This window comes from Dromiciops gliroides, chromosome 4, assembly GCF_019393635.1.
Source record: "Dromiciops gliroides isolate mDroGli1 chromosome 4, mDroGli1.pri, whole genome shotgun sequence".
NCBI classification, from domain to species: domain Eukaryota; kingdom Metazoa; phylum Chordata; class Mammalia; order Microbiotheria; family Microbiotheriidae; genus Dromiciops; species Dromiciops gliroides.
Genome location: NC_057864.1, coordinates 158,342,649 through 158,360,194, shown reverse-complemented (window position 1 = coordinate 158,360,194; position 17,546 = coordinate 158,342,649). Strand labels below are relative to the sequence as shown.

At 49.9% G+C, this 17,546-nt stretch overlaps 1 protein-coding gene across 6 annotated transcripts in view; it reads right to left on the bottom strand.

Annotated features, from left to right (window-relative positions):
• Window positions 1-17,546, bottom strand: part of MEF2D (myocyte enhancer factor 2D) — a 47,819-nt gene that overhangs the window by 24,086 nt on the left and 6,187 nt on the right. Inside the window, exon 1 of one of the 6 annotated variants that reach the window (XM_043964368.1) lies at window positions 7,360-7,458. The exons of the other annotated variants lie outside the window; for them this stretch is intronic. The gene's annotated coding sequence lies outside the window, so the exon portion shown is untranslated. Of the gene's footprint in view, window positions 1-7,359; window positions 7,459-17,546 lie in introns of those variants that run through there. 6 annotated transcript variants of the gene reach the window in all.

Genomic DNA, 17,546 nt, shown 5'->3' with positions numbered 1-17,546 from the left:
GGCTCAGAGAGGCTGGTGTCCAGCCGAGGTCAGACTCAAGCCCATGGTGAGCTCTCTTCCCAGTAGCCTAGATTGCTCCATGAATCCTGCTCCTGAATGGGATCTGCAACATTCCAACACTGCCAGGCTTCTGCTCTTTTCCAGAGCCCAGACTAGAGCAGCCCAGAATCACTTTGTTTGGACACTGAGCCACAAGCCTTGGGCATTGATGGGCTCCAAGTCACACAAAGGTGAAGATGGCTGAATGGATCCCAGGTCTAGAACCAAAGCTTGGAATGCCAGACTTGGAGCTGGAAGGAACATCAGGGGTCAGACCAAGCTGCTAAGTGGGAAGAAATGATCCCTACTACAAGCCTGACAAGAAGCCACCCAGCCTCCACCTACATACTTCAAGGGACAGGCAACTCCCTACCATACCTACACGGCTCACTCCACTGGTGAAGAGCTCTGATGGGAACCTTTTGGCAACAATCATCCACTTCTGCTCCTGGTTCTGCCCTCTGAGGCCTAGCTAAATGAGTCTAACCCCCTCTCACAAGACAGTCCTTCAAAAACCTCTGTCTGAACACCTAGAGTCATGGGGAACACACTTGCCCATAAGTGAGAGGAGGCCATAACCGCTGATGCACAGGGACAGATCCCTGCCTGTAAATAGGGTAACCTCCCTCGCCTCCAGGCTTCAAACAGTTAATGTGTCTTTCTGCTCGGCATCTCACTCCACTTCTGACTCAGCTACCCTAGCCCTCAAACAGATGCAAAGAGCTAAAATTTGAATCCTGGCCACTAGGGGTAGAGAGGGATTAAAGGGAGCTGGAGGCCCTGGAGGGAGTCTGGCTAAGGTCAGTACCCAGCATCCCCCAGGCTACATCACTAGGAGCTTCTCCTTGGGCTACAGCACAGCCCCTCTCCGGCTACCCTAAAAGTCTCTACTGTGGACTAATCTCCATCCTTCCTGATATGCTGTCAGCTCTCCTGGGTCCCCACCTTTACACATGGCACAGAATTTGAGTTTAGAGAAGGGCCAAGTCCACAAACATTTGTGAAGTGCCTACCGTGTGCCAGTGCTAAGCACAGGGGATACCAAGAAAGGCAAAAGACAGTCTCAGCTCTCGAGAAACCGTCTAATAAGATGGTGTCTCAAGACTGAGTGAGTCAGGAGAAGCAGGGGTGGCTGAGCTGGGGGGTGGTGGCTGGAGTTGTTATTAGGGCCAGTAAGTCTTGGCTTTCAGCCCCATCTACCTATCTGCTACTGATACCATCTCCTCCTCCACAGTGCCCAGCTGAAATCAGCCTGGGCCCCTCCTCCCTCATTCCAGTGCTTTGACTCCCAGGGAAACCACTCCTACAGGTTGGGGGTCCTTCCACTACTGCCCTTGAGAATCCCCCTTGTCAGCCTACTCTTCTTTGGTCTCAGCTTCCAGCCCCTCTCCCTTCACTCTGCTATAACCCAACAACTCCAGCAATCAGAGGAATCTCCCAACCACACCCCAGCCACCACAACTGTTTTATCCTCTCTTCTCCCAGCCTCTCCTCCATCACCATCATGTAAAAGAGGAAAAAGGAAAAGAGTGCTGAAATATGAGTCACACAACCTGTGCTAGAATCTTACATCTGGAACTTATCACCTGGGTGACCCTGGGCAAGTCAATTCCTCTTTTAGGACCTAAGTTTTCTTTTAGCTATAAAACGAAGTGGCTCATCAGATGATCTCTAAGGGCACTCCTGACTAAACTTTACGACCTCCAGTATTATCCTGGAAAACATCTGCTCAAGTTAGAGTGCCCCAGATCTTTCAAAAGGGGAGACAGGGATCTGAGACCCGACCAACTGAGCCCAATTTAAGGTGGTGGTGAGCCCTGTTCCTGCAGGACCGCCAACCATGCCATAGAAATGAGGATTTCTTGAAGACACGGGGAGTGTTTATTCCGGAGAAGAGAAGACTTAGGGCACCATGACAGCTGTCATCAAAAATCTGAAGGGTTGTCTTTTAAAAGGAGGATTAAATCTGTTCTACTTGGTCCCAAGTTGGTCAGAATTAAAAGAAATGGGCAGAAGTTCCTGAATGGCAGAGTTCATTCACTAGAAGGAAAAATCTCCCAAATGAAAACTATTCAAAAGTGGAGTGGACTGCCCCCACAAGTAGCGAGTCTCCCACCCCGGGACTCATCTAAGCAAAGAGGAGATGAACACGCATTAAGCGAACGTGAGGGGGAACATGTCGAACTCAAAGGCCTTTGAGCTCCCTTCCAAATCTGTCTGTGAGTTAACCATAGGGCTGGATGCTAGGACGATGAGGATAATGATCGTAAACAATTAGCATCTGTGTGACATTTAAAACTGACAAAGTGCTCCCAGCAACAGGGGGAGATGGCTAGTACAAGTCATAGGGTCCCATTTTACAGATGAGGAAACTGAGGTTCTGTGAGGTGTGATTTGCCTACGGTCTCAAAAGTAGCATGCGTCTGAGGGGGGATTCAAATCCAGGTCTCTTGGTTCCATGGCCCAGTCAGCTCCAAAGCCTGTAGGCCTGGACTGAGGGTAAGAGAAATGCCTGACTTTTTAATGCAATAATCAGTCTGGTACATAGAGGGCCCAGAGGGCTAGGACTGGGATAAAGGAAGGAATTTATTAGGTGGAGGATGGGATAGATCCAAGAGTAACTGCTTTAAGTGAGACTCCCTCACTGAGGCAACCAGAAGCATAAAATGAGATGAGTAAATGAAGTAATTATCATACAGATACACACACACACACACCAGCCCACTCTAGTGTTAATGACTTACATTTCTAAAGCGCTTCAAGGTTTACAAAAGCTCCGATAAGGTGGGTAGTACAAATATTACTGCTCTCATTTTACATACAGGGAAACTGAGGCTCAGTGACTTACAGATTCAAATCCAGTCTTCAGAATCCAAGGCTAGGTATTCCTTTCACTATCCCACTGTCTTGCTTCCACTATCATATTGCCCTAAAAATTGTTCCCAGTAGTCTAACCTCCATCCACAATGCCCCTACCCGCAATGGAGAGAGCCCATTCCCCCTTCCCCAATTCTCTTACCTCAACCTCCTGTACTCCTCAAGGTGAGTCCCTCCTAAAATCTAACCTTCATTCCTCCCACTGCAGAGTGGGTGCTTCCCACCCCCCCACTTCCCCAGGGAATTTCCCTTTGGTGGGCCAATGAATCCCCTCTTAGTCTTCTCTTCTCTGGCCCCAGGGCCCTGCTCTCCTCCCTGCTCCCAGGGTGGATAGGGATCTAAAGCCATCTAAGGAGCAGCCCCTGGCACATGGAGATAGAAAGGATGGGGTTGCCGTGGTAACAGTTGCCTGGCAACTAGCTCCCTGGCTGGTCTCCTACAACACCACCCCCCCAACCCCCACCCCCGCCTCCTGTCAGGGGGAGCTGGGATGGGTGAGGGATCAGTATTGGGAAAGGAAAGGGGAGTACGGGGGTGGTGTGGGGGCCAGATAGGGAAATAGAGACCTGCACATACCTAAAAAGAAAGGGTTAAAGTGACTGGTTCCCACCCCCATCCCTTAGATCTCAAAGTACTTGTATAGACCCAGCTCTTCTTCCCTCAGGACCTCCTGGGCCTTTCTGCTGTCTAGCCTCTCTGGCCTGTTGCAGAACAAAATCTGAAGTGCCCTGTTCTCTTCTGTCAGCCCTCCCCCCTACCCCCAGATCAGGCACAGCTACATGGGCTCCTGTTTTCTTGCTGGAAAGTTCACCCCCCCATCCTACTTGTTTCTGCATCTTTAATGTCAGTGGTGGGAGTCAGGACATTTTATTGATGCTTGGGGAGGTTGGAGGAAGGGCTCACCAGACCAGGAAGGAGGTGAGGAGGGTCCCTAACATAGTCCTTCTGTAAAGAGGCCAGTCTTTCCAAAGCCCCCTCCCACCCAATTAGAGAGAGACCTTAATGAACACCTGTGCTTGCTTAATTAGCCCTCTGTTTAATTAGCTAATCAAGTGCCAGAAGCCAGAGGCTGACACGTGAGCTCCAGATGTGAACCCCTCTGTCCCCTCCTCCCTGGCCTTTCCACCCAGACAGCAGGCCCCCCACCTTCCATCTCTAGCCCTGGCTCTCTGCTCCCTGACATACTATCTAGAGCTCTCCCTGACCCAGTCACCCATCCCATGGCTGCAAGGAGGATCCATCCCCACATGGTGATGGAGGAACCCACTGGAGGACCATGCCAAGTTTCACCTCCCCCTTCCTGCCAGGATCTCTCTTCCTTCCTCTCACCCATCTCAGTGCTGTGACCCTGGTTCCTCAGCCACAGCTGTGACTCTCGATGCCACCTAAGAGTCACGCCTCAGAGGTTGCAACTGCTGATTCATTCACTCCTGGGGAGGGAGGGCACCGGTGGGGTTGGGGTTTGGGGTTTTTTGGGGGGGGCAAGAAAAAAGGCTTGGAAGGAATTTTACATGGGACTGGACAAAAGCACAAGGTGTAACCTGTATATAGGGCTGATGTTAATCAGCAGAGGGTCCAAGGATAGATTATAAAACCACCCAGGGAGACTGGTCAATAGGGAAGCTTGGTATAATCCCCGGAGATGAGCCTCAGAGCAAGCCCAGAGGGCCACCAGCAGCAAGTTTATCATATATAACCTGGGGAGGGAGGGAGGGAGGAAAGGGGCTCAGACAATGAGATTCATAGACCGTTAAAGCTGGAAGGGCTTTCAAAATGTGGACGATCCACAGGAATGTCAGAGTGAAAAGGGACCTTAGAAATCATCTTGTGTGTGTGTGTGTGTGTCTGTCTGTCTGTCTCTCTCTCTCTCTCTCACACACACACACACACACACACACACTTTACAGCTGGGTAAAAGTAAGGACCAGAGAAGTAAGGTGACTTGCCCAAGATTACACAGCCAGCAAGTCGCTGAGCTAAAGCTGAAATCTAGAAGACCCAAAGAAACACAGACACAGGTAGAAGATGCTGAGATGGTGAGGGGGGACCCTTGGTTCTTCCTCAACTAAAACACAACCAGTGTTGGGGGTTGGGTTTGTATTTTCTTTTCTTTTCTTTTTTTTTTTTTGAGGGATGGGAAGAATGTGCAAATTTTGTTCAAAGGGTCTTGGTGGGAGGGGCTCCAGGCAGATGGTGTGATAAGGAGAAACAGCCCCCCCCCCCTCCGCAGCCCAGTTTAACACCTCCTGGTACCTAAGCAATATTCAAACCTCCACTTTCAGAATGATCACTGATGATATCTTGGTTCCTGGGGAGGAGGGGGCGGAAAAGGAGGTAGACAGAGACACGGCTCTGCTGGCCAAAGCTTCCTCCATCATTGGATGAGCTCCTCAAGGCTGAGACAGGATAGTCAGACCACAAGCAGGATTTCTTCTCCCCCACCCCCCACCTCTCCAGAAAATTAGGGAAACTAGGGAGTTCTTCCTCCTGGCTAACTCCCATCTCTTCCTGCAGTTGCAGATGGCAGAAATTAATTGGCTATCTCTGCACCCCAGAGTGTATCCACATCCCCTGACTTGTGCATAGTAGGTGTTAATGAATGTTTGTTGAATTAAGTGATGAGATCTCAAAGCACCTCGTGTTGTGTTGTATAGGGAGGTGGCTTTTCTCCAAGCCTCAGGAGCTCCGGGGGCCAAGTGATAAGGACACATCCTGGGCTCAGGAAGGGAAGAGCATCCTCCCTCCCAATTCTAGGGCAGAAGGGAGGAGGAGGAGAAGTGGAATTGAGTCACAGGCTGAGTGACTCAAAGTCCCCCAGCAATGGGATTCAAACCCAACCCTTTGGGATGAAGAGAAAGGATGACTGCTCTCTTCAAGCCTGAGCTCCATTGCAGAGGGAGGCAGAATCTATTACCCCCTTTCCTGCCTACCTATTCCCCTTGGCTGGGCTGCAGGGCATGAAGTAAGGAGGGAGGGGAGAGAAAATCCCGGTCAGATCCACCTGTCACCCCCTGCCAGGCTGGGCCTTGTTAGCAGCTAATGAGGAAGGGGGGAGCAGTTTAGGGAGAGCCCTCATTTTTTAAAGGAGCTGAAAAACAGAGTAAGACATGGAGAAAAAGAAAGAAGGCAAGATACAATGAAAGAGAGAAGCAAATCCAGAGACACACGGGGAAAGACAAAGACAGAGATCGACCCACACACTTAGACAGACTGCCAAGATGCGATTGGTATGGCATTGTAGTGCAGTGCAGAAGCCCTGGATTTGGAGGGAGAGGACCTGGGTTCAAATCCCAGTTCTCAAATTTACCATCTGAGTGACCTTTGGCAGGTCACTGGATCCCTTCTAAGACCCTTCCTGGTCTCCATGTATGATCTTGTGGCAGTGTTCCCATCCCCCACCAACTTCTTCCAGAGACTACAAACCCATCCCTCCCTAAAAGGGCAGGGTGTCTCCCTAGCTTCTCTTCTGGGGCCCAAGAGTCCTCTCCTCCCAGCCTCATTCCCAGTCCTAAGTCCAGCAATTAAACGGAGAACAGAAAGACTGAAGGGGGCCTATGGCTCCAAAGAGATGAACAGATATTTATTGACAGACTAAAAGAAGTCTGGCATTGGGCAATGAGCATGCTAATTAGTTCTCTAAGTCTTTTCCCTATAAGATTCCTATTTTCTCAAAACGTGCGCAGCACTAAAGTAATTTGTTTTTCCCAACTCCCATCCCTCCCCTGTAAACCTCATCTCTGTCCCTCTATCGCCTGGGACCCCAAAGGGGTTCTCCCTCTTCCAACAGATACTTGGAAGGCACAAGGAATTAAATGCCTTCGTCTGGCTCCCCACACCTGTCACAACCCCGCCCCACCCCCCACTACAGAGTCTTGGAGGGAGAGCAGGAGAACTACTGGGTAGGGGGAGGGGCAGCAGACTTCTCCCATCAGGGAAGCGGTCCCCAAGTCTTCCCCCTTCGCCCCCAAGGTCTTACAATGGTGGCCAGGAAGGGCAGAACAGAAGGCGAGAGAGCAGAGCTGAAGTGTTGTAGACATTTGGGGAGTGATTTAGACCCAGAGCTAGAAGGTGAGGAAAGGCACTGAATTTGGGGAATGGGGGGTGCTCTAGCTGCTTCTCGAGCAAAGGTTCTAGGTTAAACCTCTCATCCAGTCCTTCTCAGAGCAGGGGGCCAGGACACCTTGACCCTCCCAGCCCCACTTTTCTCAAGGACTCTTCGGGTTAGCCAGGCCAGATTCCTCCTCCACCCCTGATTATCATCCCCCTCCCCAAAAAACCCCAGGGATTCGGGAAGGTACTGACCACTTTCCCACTAGCCTCCAAGGGCTCAAAGACCTGGAGGTTCCCACCCCCAACCCCAGCCAGGGCCCCCAGGCCTTCCTGGCCGCTCTCAGGCAGCCCAGGGCTATTTTTATGCCCCAGGCTGGGCTAATTTTAACTCACCAAGGAGGCCCCAGGAGGGAGGGCAGGGTGAGGGAAGCTAGCTCCAGGGGAGGCCTGGGCCGGAGTCGAGGGTCCCAGGCGTCAGGGGGACAAAGCCAGAGGGAGTACGGGGTTCTGGGGAGTCACCACGACTGTGGCTTAAGGGACAGGAACAGATGTGAGAGGGATGGGGCAGGGAGCTGGGGGAGGGCACAGGGAGAAGTTGGACTGACAGACACTCGTGGTGCCTTCCCACCCACAGATCAGCTAGCCCCACCTCCTCTCCCACTTGGTTTGAAATCTGATTCCTGGGGAAAAGGGAGAGAAGGGTCATTGCAATCATCCCCCAGACTCTGAGCCCAGGAGTTCCTGGGGGTTCTACCAAACAGGGTGGATCCATACCCCCGCCCCCCCCAACTCTTGCCAGTCTTTCTTTCCCTCAACCAGACATCTTCACGTCTGGAGCCGGACAATCTCATCCCCCTTCCTCTCCAACCTCCACCCCCTCCCGCTGCTCTTCTGGGCCCTCGGTGCCACAGGGGACAGAACCCAGGGGCCCCCAGCACTGGGAGACCATTGTCCATCTGGTGTGTGAGACTCTACATGTTGCTGTATCTTGAAAATGAGAGGGCTGGCCCAGCCAGTCTCTAAGATTCTGTGTAGTTTGGGTACTGACTCTCTTTCTGAGAAGGGGAGGGGAAAAGGGGGAAAGATGAAGTCTAGTAGAAGAGAAATCTGATTGGGGATTTCCAGGGTCTCCAAGGGCTGGGGTAGGCTTAGGGAGCAGTATCCATGAAGCTAAGGCAGTTGGAGGATAAGGTGGGGCCAATGTTGCAGTGGGAAGGATGGAGATTAGATTCCAGAAGGAACTTCCTAAGGGAGAGCTTAACAGTGGAAAGATGAGAAGATGCAGGCCTCTCCTTAGCAGGAGACCTGTCCTGTAGAGAGAAGAGATGTTTACTGTAGGGGGGCTGGGAGCTGGGAAGGTGGGCAAGGGGAATTACCCATATAAAAGAGAACCCCTCTACCCAATAGGTAGAGGTGCCCCCAAGAAGCTAGCCGGGGAGGCACCAACCCAAGGCAGAAAGGCAGAAGGAAACAGAAGTGAAGAAGGGCCTCCCACGAGGGCTGGAGGCTGGGAGCAGAATGGAGATCAGAGTGTTACAGGATCAGAGATTTAGAGCTGGAAGGGACCTTGGAGGTCATACAGTCCAATCCCCTTATTTACAAAGGAGGGAACTGAGGCCCCAAGGGAAAGGACAATTTGCACAAGGTCTCAGAGGTAGAAAAGCTGGGAGCCCTCGGCACCAAGGATTGCCAAGCCTGCCCTACTGCCCTTAACTCAGCTTCACACAAGATCAGAACTGGGGGGACCCTTAGACACCACCTTGTCCAAAGCCCTCATTTAATGCAGGAGGAAACTCTGACCCCAGACTTCCCTAAGGTAGAACGGCAAGTAAGAGGCAGGAGAGGAAGTCCAAGTCTGTGGCCCTCTGGCCCCCTCTCCCTTTTGGCTTAAAGGAAGCCCTGCTGACGACTCAGCTGATTGGTTCTTTCCATAGTCTTATTGGCTCCTGCCATGCTGGTCAGGGCCTCTGGGACCCGGGTCTCTGGGGTCTCCCAGAGAAATGATTTTGGGTCCTCTCCCTTCGAATGTCATCTCATCTGATATTAGAAGTGTCTCCACTGTCTGACCTTGCTGAAGTCACTTCCCCTCTCTTTGCCTCAGCTTATTTAAATCTAAAATGAAGGAGTTGGACTAGATGGAATGGTCCCTATTGGATCTAATCAGACACCATTAGATTTAGGACTAGAAAAAAAGACTTAGGGATCACCTAACCCAGCAGTTCTCAAACTTTCTGATCTCAGAATACCATTATGTTCTTTAAAATGATTGAGGAGCCGCCCCAAAGCTTTTATTTATCTCAGTTCTATCAATCGATGCTGACTGTATTAGAAATGAGAATGTAGGGGGCAGCTAGGTGGTGCAGTGGATAAAGCACTGGCCCCAGATTCAGGGAGACCTGAGTTCAAATCTGACCTCAGACACTTGATACATGCTAGCTGTGTGACCCTGGGCAAGTCACTTAACCCCATTAGCCCCGCAAAAAAAAAAAAAGGAAGAAAGAAAGAAAGAAATGAAAATGTATTAGTACTAGTGGGAAAGTAGTTCGGTGCTCCTGACTCAGACACTTTGGGGACCCCCAAAACCTCATTTTACCAATGCAGAAACTGATGCCCAAAGAGGCTCAATGATTGGTCCCAGGTCACAGAGGTGGGATGAAACAGCTGGGCTTCACATCCCCAGCCACTGACTCCAAATCCACTCTCCACAGAACCTTTACTGGATCTTTGAAATAGGGGTCCGACCTCACAGCCCTCCCCCTAATCACTGCTCCCTGCTGCCCTATTCCCTCCTTCTCTCCCACTGAGGTGTCAGGGCCTCAGCCCTCTAGAGAGACAAGGCAGGGCCTTCTTCTCTCCTTCATTCTCAGTCCCAGAACCCGGGAAGTCCTTTCTTCCATCTAACTTCCATCCCTCCAACTGTAAAGCTTAGTTTATTTCCTCCCATTCTGAGAAAAAAGGTGGGGGCCGTTGGGACAGTTAGCCTCATCACCCTCATCTCCCTGCTCGACTTCCCTCCAGGGTCCCAAGGCAGAAGTGAAAGTCCCAGCTGGGCCTAAAGGAGCCCAAGAGCCGTTGATGTGGGAAGGGGTCAGGCTTTGGCTCAGCCCAGCCCAGGAATAAAGGGAGGGGAAGGGAGGAGGGAGGGGAAAGTAGAAGACTCCCTTTCTCCTCATATCCACTCAGTGGCCAAGTTCTGCCAATTCTACCTCCAGTTTTTCAAACCCATTCCTTACATCTCACTATTACCATCATTTCTCTGGACTGCTATGATAACATCCTTCCACATTGCCTTACCTCTAGTCTCTTCTTTGGTTCATCCTTCATTTAGCTCCAGAATAACCTTCCTAACACGCCTCTGACCTTTTCACTACCTGTTCAAAAATATTCAGTGGCTCCCTATTGTCTCCCCTATAAACTGCTTGGCGTGACAATCACAGCCCTGTAATAGCTGGCCATTCTGATCTCACACTACTCTTTAGCTATACTTCATCCCAGCCAGACTGGACTATTCCAAATCTCCCCTAATCGTTCTGTTCTCTTTCCTCTCTGTGCCTTGGCTCAACCCTGCCCTCCAACTAGAAAGGCACTCTCAACAACTCTGCCCCTTCTCCTTGGCTTCAAGTCTGTCCTTCCCTCCCTTCAAGGCCCACTTCCACCAGGAAGCCTTCAGGAGTGCCAGCGAGAGTGCCAACATCCCATCTACCCCCAGAGCAAAAGCAATTTCTGGGGGGCGACTAGGTGGCGCAGTGGATAAAGCACCAGCCCTGGATTCAGGAGTACCTGAGTTCAAATCTGGCCTCAGACACTTGACACTTACTAGATGTGTGATCCTGGGCAAGTCACTTAACCCCTATTGCCCCGCAGAAAAAAACCAAAACAAAACAAAACAAAAAGCAATTTCTCTCCCCTGAGTTTCTCATAGCATTCTGCCTCCCCCTCCTCCTCCCCCTCACATGTATTTCATCCCTCCCCTTATCTTACCAGTTATCTGTGCATATGTAATCCCCCCACAATTATACTCCAGACTCCTCAAAAGCAACAATGGTTGTGCATGTCTCTCTTCTTTGTATCCCAAGCACCTTGCACATGGTAGATATTTAATAAATGTTATTGAATTGAGGAGGAGGAAAGCACTAGCCCAGCAGTAGGAGATGCCATGAGGGCTTGGGAGGAGGGAAAAGGGAAGGACAGATACAGGGCTCAAACGGGGTCAAAAGCACTGGGGAGGGGGGGGGAAGGGCAGCTAGGTGGTGAAGTGGATAAAGCACCGGCCCTGGATTCAGGAGGACCTGAGTTCAAATTCGGCCTCAGACACTTGACATTTACTAGCTGTGTGACCCTGGGCAAGTCACTTAACCCCCATTGCCCCACAAAAAAAACAAAACGCTAGCAGGGTCAAGCCAAGGCAGAAGGTGATGATGGGGAAGCACGAGGCAGTAGCAGGGGGGACTGGGTAGCAACTGAAGTGCCTTTTCTCCTGGAAGATTGGGGGGAAATTCAAGCCTGGCTGGGAGCTGGGTGGCCAGGAAGCAGAGAGCTGGTCACAGTGACTCTGGATGGTGAGGACATGGAAACAGTCTCAGACAGTACATGGTGCCTTCCTAGATAAAATGTAAACTCAATGAGGGCAGGAGCTGTTTGTTTATTTAAACATTTTTTTAACCCCCTGCACTTAACACAGTGCATATCACACAGTAAACAATAAATGATTGTCGGTTGAAAGATCGAATGGTGTTTGGGGAGAGGGGCTGGAGAGTGGTGAGGGCTTAGAAGAGCATGGATTATACGGAGCAGGCTATATACATGAAATTATGGTAAGGGCTCAAAGGAGGCCAATCCAATCAGGAAGAAGCAAATCCTCCCAGAGACAGGGTGACCTGGTGGGGAGTCAAGGAGGATTTAAAGGGCCAGTTGCTGGTCAAACCCAGTTCTTGTGCGCACAGCTCCCTGGGTCTAGTTCCACACACTAAGTCTGGCAGGGATCAGAGATACAGCCAGCAGGACCTTGCCAGGGTCAGTTGGGGAGCCCAGTTTGTACAGGATTAGCATGATGCTTTGGGGGAAACTAAGGGTGCCATTGGATGGGGGAGGGGAAGAGGGAGGCTGGGGAAGGGCTGGGGATGGGATGGTACAGCAGACAGGAATCCAGTCCTCCCCTTTTTCTTGGGGACACAGCCCTGAGATAAGGAGGAGGTTCCTCTTGCCCGCCCCGCCCCCCCCTCCCGTCCAGTCGCCTCATCTAGCTTCCCAAGCCTTCTCTAGTTCCTTCTGTCCCATGGCCTCTCTTCTTCAGCTTGGAGGCACTCCTCGCCTCTACGCTTTTGCAGAGTTGGTCCCTTTCATCTGGAACGTAGCCCTCGACTCCAGTCCTAGTCCTTCCAGTGTTTAGTGCTGCCTCTTTTCAGTATTTTGTATTTTCTAAACTGCGTCTGGGTTGTACACCCCACCCCCACCCGGCCCCTAAGCTCCTTGGGGACAAGGTCTGTCTCCATTTTGTCTTTGCACCCTCAACATCTAGTAGAGTGTGTGGCACATAGATGACAACTCCTTAAGTGCTTGCATTGAACTGAGTGTTGCCAAAGTACTATCCAAAGGAGAAGGGGCAGAGGGTAGCTAGGTCTCTCCCCCTCCCCCTCCCCCTTCCCCCCCTCCACAATCTCTGAAGCTGACAGGTGGAAGAGACAAGAGTTACCAGCTGGGACAGACACCTGTCCTCTACTGGTCAGACCGACCCTCTCCCTCATCACATAGGCAGCTGTAAGCCACATCATCTCTTTATGGGTCCCTCTGCCCCCCAAAGTATAAAGGGCCTGGGGGCCAAAAGGGAGGAGGGAAGGGGAGTTAGAGCTCTTTGAAAAGAGATGACTGGAAACTCTCCAACACTCTCTTGTTTTGGCAGAGTGGAAAGAACCGTGCATTCGCTGTCAAACTTGGGATCCAGTTCCAGCCATGTCCCCATCCATATGGCCTTGGGCAAGTCATATGGTCTATGGAGGCCTCAGTTTCCTCATCTATAAAATGACATCCTGTGAATCTAGGATCTGGTTGCTTCCCCCTACAGACCCTGGAGCAATTCTCAAACTTTGTGGTCTCAAAAAAAGTCTCCTTTTTACTCTTAAAAATTACTGAGGGAGCAGCTAGGTGGCGCAGTGGATAAAGCACTGGCCTTGGATTCAGGAGTACCTGAGTTCAAATCCAGCCTCAGACACTTGACAGTTACTAGCTGTGTGACCCTGGGCAAGTCACTTAATCCTCATTGCCCTCCAGAAAAAAAAAAAAGAAGAAGAAAAATTACTGAGAGGCAGCTAGGTGGCACAGTGGACAGAGCACTGGCCCTGGAGTCAGGAGGACCTGAGTTCAAGTCCGACCTCGGACACTTGACACTTACTAGCTGTGTGACCCTGGGCAAGTCACTTAACCCCAATTGCCTCACGAAAAAAAAAATTTACTGAAGCTCCTCCAAAGAGCTTTTGTTTACATGGATTATTTCCAGTGATATTTAACATATTAGAAATTAAAGTGCCTTAGTAGTATTATGAAAAGTTTTGAGCTCATGGACCCTCTGAAAGGGTCTCAAGCATCCTAGAGGTGTCCAGGGCCGTTGTTCTCCACACCGGCCAAAGGGTTAGATCCTTACCTCCATCCCCAGGCTTTCACAGTATTCTTTCCAGCCTGATAGGTGATCAAAGGAGGGGGTGGATTTATCTTCTACAAAGGCCATCCCAGAAGATAAATCCACCCCCTCCCTTGATTACCACTCTAGCACATCTCCTGACAACCTGGAGGTTGGGAAGTCCACACTGCAATTAACCTAAATCCCTCTGGTTGCAGTGAGTTTGTTTCTTGATGAAATGCTTCCTGTCCTTCAAAGCTCAACTCAGGTCCCATTGCCCCATCGTGATGTTGGGAGCCCCATCTCCCCAGTCTCTCTTCCCCCTCTGCTTGACCTCTCTCCTATGTGCTTATCTCATTTTCCATGGAATGGGTTATTTGTGTTCAGGCTTCAATCCCCTACCTAGATCATAAGCTCATCAGGGAAAAGCATAGATTTTATTCATATTTGCACCCCAAGTACTTCCCACAGTCAATGCCTTGCATATAGTAGATGCTTAATAAATTGAACTGCATATTACGGGGTAGGGGTGGGGTTTGGGTCCTTTATATGAGATGAAATCTAGGACTTTCCAATAGCTATAAACTGTTGAGCTGGAAGAGGCCCTACAACAAAGAATGTTGGAGCTAGAATGGACCTTGGAAGTCATCTTCTTCAACACGTTCATTTACAGATGATGAAAATGGGTCTAGGGGCAGCTAGATGGCGCAGTGGTTAAAGCACCGGCCCTGGATTCAGGAGTACCTGAGTTCAAATCTGACCTCAGACACTTGACACTTACTAGCTGTGTGACCCTGGGCAAGTCACTTAACCCCAATTGCCTCACTAAAAAAAAAAACAACAACAACAAAAAAGAAAATGGGTCTAAGAGCTGTTAAGCAGTGAACAGAAGGAATGGCTACCAGCAGGAATCTGAAGAGGGGGAACTATGGGCCCTGAAGGAGCCCAAATGGAGAGGTGGGACAAATGTCCCATCCCTCTCAAGTGTCTGATCTGGGGGTCTGGCTGAGTCCCCTCCGTAAGCGCCAGATACTTCCACCCTACCTCGGCCTAGACTTGGTCTCTCTCAGTGTACAACTAGACACATCTGGCAGCGACGGTGTTTTCAACACTTAGCAGTCCTTTTAATCCCTAGGTGACTATGAGCAAGTGATTCCCATTTTCTGGGCCTCAATTTCCTCAGGTGGAAAGTGAGACTGGGCTTAATGATCACTGTTTCCTCCCAGTTCCCAATGTTCTTGAAACCCGTTCCTTCCTATTCCTGGCTCAGGAGAGATTCAGAAGAAGGTGGCTCTCCTTAATACTCATATTCCTTAGATTCTCAGTTCAGAAAGGCCCAAATCCTCCATGCCTGTACTTCACCTTTCTAGATGAAAAGAAGTCACTGTCCCCCATGTCAAAACTCTGTGGGGAAGTCCTTCCTTTAGTCTAGCTTCAACCCAACCCACTGTAGCCCGTTCTCTCATTCAATTTAGAGAGTCCTACTCCTGAGCCTATGGCAGGATAAGGACCAGTAGCCCTTGAGAGGTCACTGTGTCCTCCCCCTACCTCCAGACCCCTTTCCTGACCTGGACAGTTCAGCTGGCCATCTTTCCCATCCCCTGGGACTCGAAGGCAGCCCCTTCTGGCCACCGTAAAACAAAAACAAATCCTCCCTCCTGCTGGCTAATCCCCACTACTACAGTGTCAATCAAACAACCGATCAACAAACACTCATTAAATGCCTCCAATGTGCCAGGTACCTCACAACGTGCCAGGGATGCAAAAATGAGTCTGACCTCCTTCCCAGAAGGGGTGGCACAATAAGCACATACAAAACATAGCACAGGATAGGAACTGACCTTTGACTTCATTAGTCTAGGGAACCTTTAATGAAGGCAGCGATTTCTCTGCAATCTGTGAGCTTGAAGAGTTACACAGAACAGGGCTTCTCAAGCCTTACTTTCTTCAACACTACTGAAGACCCCAGAGAGCTCTGCTTCATGGGGATTATCTATCAATACTGACCATATTCCAAATTAGAACTGACAAATTTCTAAAAAACTCACTTATTTGCAATAACAATAAACCCATTCCATGTTCATACAAATGACATTTTAATGAAAAATACCTTCGTTTTCCAAAACAAAAGAATTAAGTAAGTGGTCCAGTTGTACATATTTTTGCAAATGTCTGACTTAAGAGAAGACAGCTGGATTCTCCTATCTGCTTCTGCATTCGATTTGTTGTGATATGGTATTTTGAAGTACATGAAGAAAATCTGGCCCCACACAGTTGGGTAGTTGGAAGAGGGAGCATTTTAATAGGCAAATCACATTGCCAGATTATAAAAAGTTTTAACTTTGAAGGACCCCTAAAAGAGATTCAGGGATCCCCAGACTACACTTTGAGAACCACTGGTCTAGAGAACTGAGAAGTGAAATGATTTGCCTAAGGTCCCACATCCAGCATGTGTTAGAGGCTGAACTTGAACCCAGGACCCAGCCCTCTCACCACTGTATCACATGTAAAACATACACCAAGTCAATCTAAGACACTCTCTGGGAGAAAGCATGTTTGCTGGGGGAGATCAGGAAGGTTTCAGAGATGGTGTTTGAGCCGTGCCTGGAAGGACATTCCAGGCATGGGGGTAGGGGGGAGGGACCGCCTGTGCAAAGACATGGACATAGAAGGTGGAATGTCATGTGTGAAGAGAAGCAGCCAGAAGGCCAGTTGGGCTAGACCATGGAGTTCGTGAAGGGGAATAACATATAATAAGCCTAGGAAAGTAGGTCAGAGCCAGAGCTTCAAACGCCCAACAGAGGAGCTGATATTTCATCCTAAGGGTCCCTTCTCAATCTCCCCCACCCCTTTCGCTCAGAGAAACTCAAATGGGGAGCCAAGAATCACCTTTAGAACACAATCAAACCCCTGTTACCATCACGCCCTTGATTCCTTCTTCTGTGGGCTCATCCCCTTCCCATTCTGCAAGGGCAAAGGGGAAATGGTACACTCCCACCCTATCCAGCTCTGAAGGGACAAAGGGTCATATTGGGCCTTAGAGACCCTTAACACCCAGGAAATTCAAAAGTACATCTTTCTATTCACCTAGATCTGTGGGATTCACAGAGAAAGAACAGAGGAAGACCTGGGTTTGAATGGTGACTTTGCTATTTACTGTGTGACCTTGGACAAGGGCTCTCTCCTCAAGCCTATTTAGCAAACATTGATTAAGGCCTACTATGCCAAGACACTGTGCCAGGCAGAGCAAGATGCAAATACCAAAGCAAACCCGTACCTGCCTTCAGGGAACTTACATTCTGCTAGTAGATAAACATTTATACAGAGAAGTAAATAGAAAATAATTTCACTAACAGCATAGTAAGAGAGTGCAACAGGGCAGAAGGGAAGACATCAAGACAGGCTTCACTAAGGAGGTAGGATCACAGCCTTGAAGAAAGCAAGAGATGATAACAGGTGGAGATGAGAGAGTACGTTCTGGGCACAGGGGACAGCCTGTGCAAAGGGATGGAGGCTGGAGATGGCATTTCTTGTAGTAGCTAGCAGACCAGTTTAGCTGGAACACTGAGTGCATGAAGGGGAGTGATATTCTACTAAGTCTGGAAAAGTCTTCAGTTTCTTCAACTGTGAAATCTAGGGGTTCGACTAAATACCCTTCAAGGTCCCTTCTGGCACTAATGTCCAGTAACTCTCTGGGTCAGCCTTGGGCCAGTATACAGGCTTCAGTCTGAGCTGCCTCACAGATACTCCTAGGTCTCTAGGGGGTTGGGGTTTGTGAAGACTATTATCTTCTTCACTGGCATAACAGACACTCCACAGTGCCAGTTTGGGGAGGAGGGGAAGCCCTCTGGCCAAGAATGGGCCCAAGGCCAGTGATAGGATCTGGCACCCAAGGTCCCCAGGAGGGCAACTCTAAACTGGTAAATATGGTGGCTGCCTGAGTGTGACCCAGGACAGACGGAAGCTG